This window comes from Bos taurus, chromosome 8 (assembly GCF_002263795.3).
Source record: "Bos taurus isolate L1 Dominette 01449 registration number 42190680 breed Hereford chromosome 8, ARS-UCD2.0, whole genome shotgun sequence".
NCBI lineage: Eukaryota > Metazoa > Chordata > Mammalia > Artiodactyla > Bovidae > Bos > Bos taurus.
Window position 1 is genome coordinate 76,275,734 of NC_037335.1, and position 14,235 is coordinate 76,289,968.

At 39.6% G+C, this 14,235-nt stretch overlaps 1 non-coding gene across 1 annotated transcript; it reads left to right on the top strand.

The window, feature by feature from the left end:
• The first annotated feature begins 538 nt into the window (after nt 1-538).
• MIR2285BR (microRNA mir-2285br) lies at nt 539-598 on the top strand. Its single transcript, NR_162305.1, has one exon. It is a non-coding gene; the product is annotated as a microRNA mir-2285br (primary transcript).
• The last annotated feature ends 13,637 nt before the right edge of the window (nt 599-14,235 follow it).

Here is a 14,235-nt window from a genome sequence, read left to right on the forward strand (position 1 = left end):
TAGTGAATGAATAGACATGATTCTGTTTTCGTATAACTGTTCTTATTCATTTCTGGGCCTAACCTAGATGTCAACATAAAAACCTCATTATTGCCCCCAGAGAGTGCAGACAGATTTCTGCTGAGGGTTTTCATGAGCACAAGACTGGTGCTTCTAGGAAAACAAATTCGCTAATGTGAGAAATGCAATGAAAGGACAGGTTTTATACTGCTGTAACACTTTTCTCTCACATTATTTAATGGCCACTGGAAGTTCCCATCACTATCACTTTTAGAACAAAACATTCTTTTCTCTCATCATTGAGTAAATCCTGCTAAAATTAGCCAGGCTCTGCTCAAGAGGTATCATGGCTCCAAGAGTTGTAGTAAAACAATGAGGCACTGATGTTCCTGAGTGCCTGACATACATTTATCTACTCAGTCACCGCTCTGTAAATTAAACTACTGAAGTACTGGCTTGGGTGCAATAAACAATACAGTGTACTTGTTTTGAATGAACATTTGAATCAACAGGATGGGAGTAAAATATTGGGTTGGCCAGAAAGTTGGTTTGGATTTTTCCATTGCATCTTACAGAAAAACCTGAATGAACTTTCTGTCCAAGCCAATATAAATGCAAGATAACAAGGAGGCCTGAAATACTTTGAGAGTTCCTGGAAAGCCAACAAAAATGGGGATGTTGCCATAGTTTCCAGGAAACACACACTGCCTAAAATCTCAGTATCAGAAGGAAACTGAAAATGCAGCATAATAAGCTCTAGAGTCAGGGGTTATTCTCTCCTCTGTGCTTTAATTAGTGTGATCTTGGCCTTTGGAGACAAGCCACAATGAAAAAAAAAAAGTGTCTTCAATTCTGCCTGTTGGCAACGTTCTATCCTTATGAAGCTCTTTGGAGCTTCTGCTGGGTAATGAGAGACACAACCTCTGTCTAAAATGAAGATGATTTCCTAATTAGGGAATTGATGGGAGCTTCAAAGCTCAGCACTGTCCGTAACCCAAGGAAACTGTGGTTCTAGCTGAATCACCCTTTTGTTAGTTCTCCATCACCCAAGGAAGCTACTTTATCCCAGAGACAAAATCAGTAGTAAAAATCTAACAGTGGCTTATCGTTAGCCCCAGCATACCCCATATTCACTTTTTTCTTCATTATATGTTACTAAGATAGTTATAAGTGAAATTCAAGAATGTATATATCAAAGGGATCATAACTGCAATCTTTATCCAGATATTCACAGATGAAAGACAAGAAATGGAGAAAGAGAATTTCCATCTGTAATAGGGCTTAAACATAAATAACAAGTTGGGCCTAAATTAAAATGAGGCTTCAGAGCTATAATTGTGTGCATGCATACTCAGTCACTTCAGTCATGTCCAACTCTTTGTGACCCTATGGACTAAAGCCCATCAGGCTCCTCTCTCCATGGGATTCTCCAAGCAAGAATACTGGAGCAAGTTGCCATGCTATCCTCCAGGGGATCTTCCCGACCCAGGAATTGAACCCATATCTTCTGCATCTTCTGCATTGCAGGCGGATTCTTTACCCACAGAACCACTGTAAATTTATTATATCTTTCTTTCTATTTACTTTGATTTTTCTCATATAAGAGTTTGCAGGACTCAGAAGTTTACTCCACCTACCACTTGCTGCATAAATGATGGAGACCATGGATGGAAGTATAACTAGAAAGAAGGGCTTCCCTGGTGGCTCAGAGAATAAAGAATCTGCCCACAGTGCAGGAGGCTGGGTTTCAATCCCTGGTTCACAAAGATCCCCTGGAGAAGGGAATGGCTACCCACTCCAGTATTCTTGCCTGGAGAATTCCATGGACAGAGGAGCCTGGCGGGCTGCAGTCCATGGAGTCACAAAGGGTGGGACATGACTGAGTGACTAACACTAGCATGAGCATGGTAAACAGCAGGGGCAGCATACCAATTTTGTAAACCCACCAGGGTGTTGTGAGCATACTAATGTGCAAGCACAGGGCTATGTGTGTGCAGTAAATACCTCTATGGTAAATGAGTGAAAAATACCTGAGTAGTTTGATTTCATGTCTCTCCAGTATGGCCCAGTTTTTTTCCCCATTGAGATCCATTCCTGGACCCTATATCTAATTAAACACACAGTTCCACAGGCAGAAACTAAGTACAATCATTTTCTTTGTTCTGGAATATCAGTGGATCACAACTTAAATGCCCCCTTAGAGCATGTGAGTTCTGTAAGAGCTTTGTCTGTGACTCTTGAATTGATAAATGATTATCTCACATATTATCTTTAATTAGAGATTTTCAAGTTTAAGAGATTTATGTTTTTATCATTTTGACATATCTAAAACCATGTATACTTTATATATCCTCATATGCTATGCTATGCTAAGTCGCTTCAGTCGTGTCCGACTCTGTGCGACCCCATAGACAGCAGCCCACCAGGCTCCCCCGTCCCTGGGATTCTCCAGGCAAGAACACTGGAGTGGGTTGCCATTTCCTTCTCCAATGCATGAAAGTGAAAAGTGAAAGTGAAGTTGCTCAGTCGTGTCCAACTCTTAGCGACCCATGGACTGCAGCCTACTAGGCTCCTCCATCCACGGGATTTTCTAGGCAAGAGTACTGGAGTGGGGTGCCATTGCCTTCTCCAATATCCTCATATATTCTACCTTAAAATATACTCAATATATGAAGAAAACCCAAGAGAATTAACTGAAAAACTTTTCATAAATGATATACTTGGACAAATACCTACAAAATATTTTAAAGAACAAGCATTAATACCCTAACATTAAAAAAAATATTTTATTGAAGTACAGTTGATTTACAATGTGTTAATCTCTAGTGTATAGCAAAGTGACTTATTCTTTTCCATATTCTTTTCCATAAATAGTTTATCACAGGATATTGAATCTAGTTCCCTGTGCTATTCAGTAGGACCTTATTGTTTGTCCACTCTATTATATATACTAGTTTGCCTAACATTTTTTGAAAAATGCAAATCTGTGAAATAGGTGTATGTTTGAATAGTTAAAGGGGCCAAAAAAATCCATACATATACACACACAAAATAAAAACAAATCAAGAAATACAAAGGGCCAGTAACAGTATTAAAAAATTAATGCCAAGAATCATCAGCAAAACAAATTAAAATAAGACACTCTTGACATAATGTTGGCTAAATATTTGAGAGCACTGGAGTCCAAAGGTGCGGCAAACTCAGGACCTTCATATATCACTATTAGAAGAATAAAATGTATAGCCTTTCTGAGGGCAACATAGTAATATTCACTTGAGATCCTTTAAGCTGTTCATTTTGTAACTTTTGAACTAGAAATTTTGTTTCTAGGGCTTTATACAAATTAAATAATAAAATATAAACATGCAAGGGTATTTTTTACTGTTATATTTTTCATGAGTGAAATCAGAAGCAATCTGTATGTTCTCTATGTTCAACAATAGAATAATATTGAAATAAATAATATCAAATTTCTATAATGGAATAGCAAGCATCAAAACAATGTTCTTGAAAAAATAATGAATAAGAACATGGTACAAGTTCAGATGGAAAGAGAGAGATACAAAACTATATTTACAGCATGACACATACTTAAGTATATCGTAATAATTCCATATCTTAATTTCATTACAATAACCTAAAAATGTTTTATTTGATTATGAAAATCCTAAATCAGTGGTCAACACACTTTCTTAAAAGGCCACATTGTAAATAGTTTAGGCTTTGTGAGATTTAATTTGTATTTGATCACAGGCTAAGAGGAAAAATAGCAAAGGTATAATACAGGTTTTTATACTTTTATACAACCATTTAAATTATAACCATTTAAAGTTTTAAAACGGAGAAGGCAATGGCACCCCACTCCAGTACTCTTGCCTGGCAAATCCCATGGATGGAGGAGCCTGGTAGGCTGCAGTCCATGGGGTCGCGAAGAGTCGGACGTGAATGAGCGACTTCACTTAGACTTTTCACTTTCATGCATTGGAGAAGGAAATGGCAACCCACTCCAGTGTTCTTGCCTGGAGAATCCCAGGGGTGGGGGAGCCTGGTGGGCTGCTGTCTATGGGGTCGCACAGAATCGGACACGACTGAAGTGACTTAGCAGCAGCAGCAAAGTTGTAAAAACCGTTTTTAGCTTGTTCAGTTCAGTTCAGTCGATCAGTCGTGTCTGACTCTTTGTGACCCCGTGAATCGCAGCACGCCAGGCCTCCCTGTCCATCACCAACTCCCGGAGGCCATGTTAAATAACAGGCAGCTGACTACAATTTTCCATTCCTATCCCCACATTAGTAACTAACTTGGTAAGCTCTCAAGTTGCTTTCTGGTTTAAAATGTCCTATTCAGTAGGTGGGAATATTAATACTTGCCTGATGCACTTCGCAGGACTGTGCCAAGAATCTGATGTGTAGGGAAGCTTTTGTCAAATGTAAACTCTAATACACACTTTATATATATATCTCTCTCTCACAGTGTAGAAGAATTTTCTGTCTTCTGGAGTTTCTTTTCCTTTTTTCTGCCTGCCTAAATCCTACCAGTCCTTCAAGGTTAAACCCTTTCCCAAAAAGCCACCTCCACTCCTAAAGCTCTAACAATCTCTTTTTTCCTTCAAAGGATGTGCATGCCATTTAGATTTCTGTATGTGTGTGTGATTTTCTTTTTTCTCAAATTAGATGACAAGTACCTTGAGGGAAAGACTTGTCTTGGATATTGTTTTCTATCCCTCACTACAAATAGCTCATTGTAATTATTTTGAATTTATTATATATTTAAAACACATCAGTTAAATGAAATGACAGGAATTGTACTATTGCATCTGTTTCAGCATACTCAGCTTTGTGGTTCCACAAAGAAGACAACAACAATGCAGTCTTTTATTTGAAATTTTAAAAATTGTAACAACAAATAGGTATAAGAACATCATTTAACTTTCCAGGACAGCAAAATTGTCTCCAGTAACTCACAGCTACCACCATGCCCTCCTACTTCACTGAAAACTAAAAAGTAGTAATGGTGATAATACATGGCATCTAGGGAGTCCATGGACTTCTTTTAATTATAGGGAGTTGATTGTCTATATTTAGCTATTCTAAACTAGTATCATTTACAGATATAAAATCTCCATTTTCACAAGATGAAATCACTGAAGCACCATTAAAAAGAAGCTGCAAAACTTCAAACAGTAATTAATAATGTGCACGAGATGCTTCAAACTGCACACATTCCAAACGGACACCTCTTCTATGTTTCTTATTTAGTTACTAGACATTATTAGACAGATTTCTGCTTCACTGACTATGCTAAAGCCTTTGATTGTGTGGATCACAACAAACCGACCACCTTACCTGCCTCCTGCGAAACTTGTATGTGGTCAAGAAGCAACAGTTAGAACCAAACATGGAACAATGGACTGGTTCAAAATTGGGAAAGGAGTATGTCAAGGCTGTATATTGTCACGCTGCTTACTTAATTTATATGCAGAGTACATCATGCAAAATGCTGGGCTGGATGAAGCACAAGTTGGAATCAAGATTGCCTGGAAAAATATCAGTAATCTCAGATATGCAGATGACACCACCCTTATGGCAGAAAGTGAAGAAGAACTAAAGAGCCTCTTGATGAAAGTGAAAGAGGAGAGTGAAAAAGCTGGCTTAAAACTCAGCATTCAAAAAACTAAGATCATGGCATCTGGTCCCATCACTTCATGGCAAATAGATGAGGAAACAATGGAAACAGTGACAGACTTTTCTTGGGCTCTGAAATCACTGTCGGTGGTGACTGCAGCCATGAAATTAAAAGATGCTTGCTCCTTGGAAGAAAAGTTATGACCAACCTAAACAGCATATTAAAAAGACCTTTGCTGGCAAAGGTCTGTCTAATCAAAGCCATGGTTTTTACAGTAGTCATGTATGGATGTGAGAGTTGGATTATAAAGAAAGCTGAGCACTGAAGAGTTGATGCTTTTGAACTCTGGTGTTGGAGAAGACTGTTGAGAGTCCCCTGGACTGCAAGGAGATCCAACCAGTCCATCCTAAAGGAAATCAGTCCTAAATTTTCATTAGAAGGACTGATGCTGAAGCATCCATACTTTGGCCACCTGATGCAAAGAGCTGACTCATTGGAAAAGACCCTGATGCTAGGAAAGGTTGAAGGCAGGAGGAGAAGGGGACGACAGAGGATGAGATGGTTGGATGGCATCACTGACTCGATGGACATGAGTTTGAACAAGCTCTGGGAGTTGGTGATGAACAGGGAAGCCTGGTGTGCTGCAGTCCATGGGGTCGCAGAGAATCGGAAATGACTGAGTGACTGAACTGAACTGAAAATTACTATGTTGAAGCCCTAACTCCCAATGGGACAGTATTTGAAGATGGGATCTTTGGGTAGTAAACATTAGATGAGGTCATGAATGTGGGACCATCATGATAGGATTGGTGCCCTTATAAAAAGAGACACCAGAGCATTGCATCCCCCCATCCTCCCACACCCCCTTTAAGAATACAGCACAAAGGCAGCAATCTGCAAGCCAGAAAGAGAGCTCTCACTGGAACACAACACTGCTGACACCCTGATCTTGAACTTCCCAGGTTCTAAAACTGTGAGAAGTACATTTCATTGTTTTCTTGTACTGAGTCTATTTTGCTATAGCAGCCTGAGCAGAGTATTCACATTCTATGTTATAAGGCCAGGGAGCACTGGTTCTGGATATACCGATTCTGGGCTCTGGAGGTGAGAAGGGTTTGAAATAAAACAAAAAGAAGATATTTCTAGAAACTCCAAGAGATGGTAAAATTGAAAGAGCTATATCATTAGAAGTTCAAGAAACCAAATGGAATGACTTTTTAAAAGCTATGCCCAAGAAATAGAAGGCTTTCCCTAACTCCTAGAGAAAGAAGTAAGTGACCGAGGCCCCAAAGATAATATCAGGGAATAGCAGAGTGGCTGAAATCAGGAATAGTTCAACTTGGCAGTTTGGGTGTCCAAAGAGGAAGAGTGGTGGCCCCATCACCATGGCAGGTGGAAACTAGGAGAAAAAAGTGGAGGAATGGCATAAGCAGCCAGAGCAAAGAGACAGCAGAGACAAGGGCAGCTGCTGGACTCTGCAGACAGATGGACACATCACTGGGTCTTCTTTGAGAGACACAAACTATAGAAGAATGGGAGTGCAGCCACTTGGCTAGTGGGAATTACAAATCTGGCAGATTTAGGGGCAGTCAGTTAAAGGAAACTTCCCCAGGAGACATGAGGTAGCAGAATGTTGGGCCCATTAAGATTTTACTTCATGGGGAAGATCCACTGGAGAAGGGAAAGTCTACCTACTCCAGTATTCTTGGGCTTCCCCTGTGGCTCAGCTGGTAAAGAATCTGCCTGCAATGCGGGAGACCTGGGTGTGATCCCTGGGTTGGGAAGATCCCCTGGAGAAGGAAAGGCTATCTGCTGCAGCATTCTGGCCTGGAGAATTCCATGGACTGTATAGTCCATGGGGTCGCAAGGAGTCGGACACGACTGAGGCACTTTCACTTTTACCAGTCAGTGTACGAATAAAAACATCAGGTTTGTAGAGGAGGCATTCCTCTGTGATAAGAAATGATAGTTTACCAAGAAGATACAAAAAAACTCCAGAAAACCAAGTTTAAATGCACAGCTATGTCATTTTATAAAGGGCTAAAGAACCCTATGCACCTTTATATCCTGCAAGGCCTCAACCACCCATCCATGAGTTGATGAACAATTATGTTGCTTCTGTATCTTGGCTATTGTAAATGACAGTGCTGTGAACACTGAAGTGCATGTATCTTTCTGAATTAGTGTTTTCATTTTTTTCTGGATGTATATCCAGGAGTGGAATTGCTAGATCATATGATAGCTCTGTTTTTAGGTTTTGGGGAACCTCCATACTGTTTTCAAAAGTGGCTGCAGCAGTTTACTTTCCCACCAACAGTGTATGAGGGTTCCCTTTTCTCTACATCCTCGCCAACATTTTGTTATTTATGGTGTTTTGATGATAGCCATTCTGACAGGTGTGAGATATATCTCATTGTAGTTTTGATTTGCATTTCTCTAATGATTAGTGTGCTGAACTCCTTTTCATGTACCCATTGGCCTTCTGAGCCACCAGGGAAGCCCCATTAAATTTACCTAGTAGTAAATATTTACTTAACTACCAGTGCTCTTTGTTTGTTTCTATTGATTCACATTACTCCTAGATAGCATATTGAAAAGCAGAGACATTACTTTGCCAACAAAGGTCCGTCTAGTCAAGGCTATGGTTTTCCAGTAGTCATGTATGGATGTGAGAGTTGGACTGTGAAGAAAGCTGAGCACCGAAGAATTGATGCTTTTGAACTGTGGTGTTGGAGAAGACTCTTGAGAGTCCCTTGGACTGCAAGGAGATCCAACCAGTCCATTCTAAAGGCGATCACCCCTGGGTGTTCTTTGGAAGGACTGATGCTAAAACTGAAACTCCAGTACTTTGGCCACCTCATGCGAAAAGACTCTGATGCTGGGAGGGATTGGGGGCAGGAGGAGAAGGGGATGACAGAGGATGAGATGGCTGGATTGCATCGCTGACTCGATGGACGTGAGTCTGAGTGAACTCCAGGAGTTGGCGATGGACAGGGAGGCCTGGCGTGCTGCAATTCATGCGGTCGCAAAGAGTCGGACACGACTGAGCAACTGAACTGACTGACTCTTTATTGTCTTTTCATTTAGCTCACAGGGCTCTTATTGTTTCTTGTAAAGTAATAATTTCTAATTTTACCTTCATTTTTAAAGGATAGTTCTTACTGGATTTAGAATTTTTGGTTGAGTTTTGTGTGTGTCAGTACTCTGAATATGTCACCCTACTAACTTCTGGCCTTCAGAGTTTTTGGTGCAAAATCAGCTCTGATGCTCATTTAATCTTAATGAACATCATTTATAGATGATGAGTTTCTGTCTTTTTGGTTTCAAGCATTTCTCTTTGTCGTAGTCTTTAAAGAATTGAATGATGATTTATCCACATACGGATCTGTTTGAGTTTATACTACCTGGAATTTATTGAGTTTCTTGGATGTACAGATTAATGTTTTTCATCATATTTTAGAAATTATGGGACGTTAGTTCTTCAAATATACTTTCTGTTCCTTTCCTTCTGTAACCCCCATTATGTGTATGTTGATCTGCTTTAAGATTCCCGGCAGGTTTCTCAGGCTCTGTTCATTTTCCTTCATTCTCTTTTCACTGTTTTCCTCAGACTAGATACTCTTAGTTAATGTATCTTCATGTTCATTGATCCTTTCTTCTGCCTGGTCAAGTATGCTGTTAATTTTGCATTTCAGTTATTATACTTATCTATTGCATAGTTTCTATTTGGTTTCTTTTTACTTCCTTTTATTGGTATTTTCTAATTGACATGAATATTTTCTATTGATATACACATTGTCATCAGACTTTCCCTTTAATTCTTTAGACATGGTCTTTGAGTATATTTAAAATAGCTGATTTAAAGTCTTTATCTAGGAAACCCAATGGCTGAGATTCCACCAGGACAGTTGTTACTAGTTGATTTAATTCCCTTTGTATGGGTTTTACTTTTTTGTTTCTTCACATGTCAAATAATTTTGGTTAACAACTGGACATTTAAAATAATATAATAAGGCAACTTTAAAATTCAGATTCTCCCCCTCTCCAGAGTCTGTTGTTGATGCTATTTATAATTCTTGTTGGCATTTATTGTTTAGTACTTCTATGAAATAATTTTTTGAATTCTGTATTCTTTATCATTTGCAGCTGCTGAAATCTCTGCTGAGTTAGTTTAGTGCTTAGCCAATGACTTCACAGAATGTTTCCTAAACGTCTGGAACCATTACATTCTCCAGGGGACTCCCTGTGTGAGTTGAAGCGTGCCGTCAATATTCAGTTAGGTAGGTAACTCTGCCTTAGTTTTTACTTCATATTTTCACAGAGCCTCAAGGTCTGTGAGTATTGTGGGCCTTCCAGGTATTTTTTGAGTATTAACATAGCTTTGCACATGTACATCTCTTTCCTTTTGAGCTTTTTGGTTAGTGTATTATTTGTGTCAGCTGTTCTCCACTGCCTCAAGCAGCTGTACTGTAAAAATATTTACCAAATGCTCTCTCAGGAGATGCTTTTGGTACCCAAGTTTGAATGAGGCCAAATAAAAACAAAACTTTTGATTGAGGTCTTACAGGGAATCACTGGATAGGTGAAATAATAATTCTTTGGGAATGAACTCCTGTCTGCTCTTTCTAGTATCAGGAATGTGGACTGTTATTTTCCAGGTGATCACTAAGCTGGGGGTGGGGAATTGGAAGTGAGAAATAGATTTAAGGGCCTAGATCTGATAGAGTGCCTGATGAACTATGGAATGAGGTTTGTGAAATTGTATAGGAGACAGGTATCAAGACCATCCCCATGGAAAAGAAATGCAAAAAAGCAAAATGGCTGTCTGGGGAGGGCTTACAAATAGCTGTGAAAAGAAGAGAAGCAAAAAGCAAAGGAGAAAAGGAAAGATATAAGCATCTGAATGTAGAGTTCCAAAGAATAGCAAGAAGAGATAAGAAAGCCTTCCTCAGCGATCAATGCAAAGAAATAGAGGAAAACAACAGAATGGGAAAGACTAGAGATCTCTTCAAGAAAATTAGGAATACCAAGGGAACATTTCATGCAAAGATGGGCTCGATGAAGGACAGAAATGGTATGGACCTAACAGAAGCAGAAGATATCAAGAAGAGGTGGCAAGAATACACAGAACTGTACAAAAAGATCTTCATGTCCCAGATACTCACGATGGTGTGATCACTGACCTAGAGCCAGACATCCTGGAATGTGAAGTCAAGTGGGCCTTAGAAAGCATCACTACGAAAAAAGCTAGTGGAAGTGATGGAATTCCAGTTGAGCTATTCCAAATCCTGAAAGATGATGCTGTGAAAGTGCTGCACTCAATATGCCAGCAAATTTGGAAAACTCAGCAGTGGCCACAGGACTGGAAAAGGTCCGTTTTCATTCCAATCCCAAAGAAAGGCAATGCCAAAGAATGCTCAAACTACTGCACAATTGCACTCATCTCACACGCTAGTAAAGTAATGCTCAAAATTCTCCAAGCCAGGCTTCAGCAATATGTGAACTGTGAACTTCCTGATGTTCAAGCTGGTTTTAGAAAAGGCAAAGGAACCAGAGATCAAATTGCCAACATCCACTGGATCATGGAAAAAGCAAGAGAGTTCCAGAAAAACATCTATTTTTGCTTTATTGACTATGCCAAAGCCTTTGACTTTGTGGATCACAATAAACTGTGGGAAATTCTGAAAGAGATGGGAATACCAGACCACCTGACCTGCCTCTTGAGAAACCTGTTTGCAGGTCAGGAAGCGACAGTTAGAACTGGACATGGAACAACAGACTGCTTCCAAATAGGAAAAGGAGTATGTCAAGGCTGTATATTGTCACCCTGCTTATTTAACTAATATGCAGAGTACATCATGAGAAACGCTGGACTGGAAGAAACACAAGCTGGAATCAAGATTCCTGGGAGAAATATCAATAACCTCAGATATGCAGATGACACCACCCTTATGGCAGAAAGTGAAGAGGAACTAAAAAGCCTCTTGATGAAAGTGAAAGTGGAGAGTGAAAAAGTTGGCTTAAAGCTCAACATTCAGAAAACAAAGATCATGGCATCCGGTCCCATCACTTCATGGGAAATAGATGGGGAAACAGTGTCAGACTTTATTTTTTGGGGCTCTCAAATCACTGCAGATGGTGACTGCAGCCATGAAATTAAAAGATGTTTACTCCTTGGAAGGAAAGTTATGTCCAACCTAGATAGCATATTCAAAAGCAGAGACATTACTTTGCCAACAAAGGTTCATCTAGTCAAGGCTATGGTTTTTCCAGTGGTCATGTATGGATGTGAGAGTTGGACTGTGAAGAAGGCTGAGCACCGAAGAACTGATGCTTTTGAACTGTGTTGTTGGAGAAGACTCTTGAGAGTCCCTTGGACTGCAAGGAGATCCAACCAGTCCATTCTGAAGGAGATCAGCCCTGGGATTTCTTTGGAAGGAATGATGCTAAAGCTGAAACTCCAGTACTTTGGCCACCTCATGCGAAGAGTTGACTCATTGGAAAAGAGTCTGATGCTGGGAGGGATTGGGGGCAGGACGAGAAGAGGACAGCAGAGGATGAGATGGCTGGATAGCATCACTGACTCGATGGACGTGAGTCTGAGTGAACACCAGGTGTTGGTGATGGACAGGGAGGCCTGGCGTGCTGTGATTCATGGGGTTGCAAAGAGTTGGACACGACTGAGCAACTGAACTGAACTGAAATTAAAAAAACACTACAAAGTTCACTGTTCCTACAGAGATACAGCTGTTCTGTTTTGTATAAATGTGTCCAGGGTTGCTTCAAGTTACAGTTCTGGAAAAGTTTGATTCTGACAATTGTTGCCAGTTTTTTTCATTGCCTTGATGGAGGGGCACATTTGAAGGTCTTTACTCTGTCATTTTCACTCATACATCTTGGAAACTTAAGTTATGAAAATCTTCAAATGTGGAAAAAACTATTTCCCTCAAAATGCCAGATAATAAGATGTTACTAACATGAGATGGCATTTTGAAAGCACATCTTTATGTTGATAGCTCCATGAATGTTTTAGTGGAGGTAGTCCCATGCCCAAGCTTAAGTGAGACTCTTCCTCTTATGGGTAAATGTAGGGCCCTTTGAAATGACTGAAGCAGCATCACTGGAAGAGTGGTCTATTATTTCCAATACCATGGGGAAGGGAGATTATGATTTGAGAATTTAGAAGGAAATGCTACTCTGGGGGAAAAATCGATGATGGTTCAGGAAGCATGAGTTGACAGGTTTCAAAAGCAGCTGGAATCAGTCAGCCAATACCCTGTGAGGTACCTGTGTAAGGGAACTGAGATTCCAGTCTTGGGACATGCTGCGGTAAACTGAGGTATTGAGAACATTTCTCCCTCGAAGAACCCAGTTGGCTTCACTGGAGATCTAGTTCCATAAGCATCACTGGAACAGGGGACCCTGAATCTACTGAACCACGAAGGATGAGTCTTTAACATCTCCCCTTGTGGCAGCAAGAAGCAAAGACAGTAGTGGACTCATGAGCTTCTTCTTTTCACTATGACCCTCCCTCCTTTTTTGACTGTAAACCTCTAAGGCCCCTGTATAATTTAGTGAAGAGGCAGACCAAAGAGAAAGAAAATAGATTTCCTATAAATAAGGCAGGAATTGCTTAAATGAACAATTACTTAGAAAAGTACTACCATATTTTAATTCCTTATTTGTGTAGTGGTTCATACTAGGCTATATACAATATATCATTTGTATATATCCTTCTTGGCAAACAACCTCCCCTCAGTTGATTGGATAAATCTCCATTCATATTTTCATTTAGCATCTATAGCTTCCTTTTGGCCCAGCATATCATAATTGACATTATAAAGTGATAAACTGAAATGGATAAACTCATGATTCATGTTCTTAAACTAGATAAAAAAGGATGATCTGAAAATTCCTATCTTCTTTTGCTTATCCCTATAGAACCTAGATCCAGATACTTGAGCTGGTGGCAGCTTCTTGCCAATGCATGGATGCCTGCATTGGTTACCTGTTGGCATTCACTCACATCAAGATAACTGTAGAGTTTAATTTAAAATGATTTAGTAGGGACTTTCCACAAATTGGCACACTCACTTTCTCCTCTCTTAGCTAGCAGGACAAGAATTGGTGCGTCTCTATGAGGAGAAACACTAGCTTCATATTTAACTAGCTGAGAGAAAAGGCCATTTCTATAGAATTTGCTGCTATAAAGAAGACACATATGCTTCAAATCACATGGTGCATTGCCCCAAGTCTCAGTTTCCTAAATAGAGAAAAGGCTCTGTCTTCTATGTTCCACACATCTATTTGGTTAAGTACCATGAGCTCTGAGCAACTAACAAGTTTAGCCTTATCTAGATTTTCATAAAATGTTCTGATCAGAAGAATTATTTTAAAAAAGGTGTTAGAGATAATATAAACTATATTTCCATGATCAGAGTTCAAATAAAGCTCAAATATTTCTGCTGCTTTGTTTAAATAATTTAAGTATCAAAATCAAGAAATAGAAAAGACTGTTCTAAATGAAAAACTATTTGAGAAATCATTGTCAAATTTTTGCAAGGGCAAAAATAGCTTTAGCTTTCAGAATAGAGAACTTCTACATAAACATTT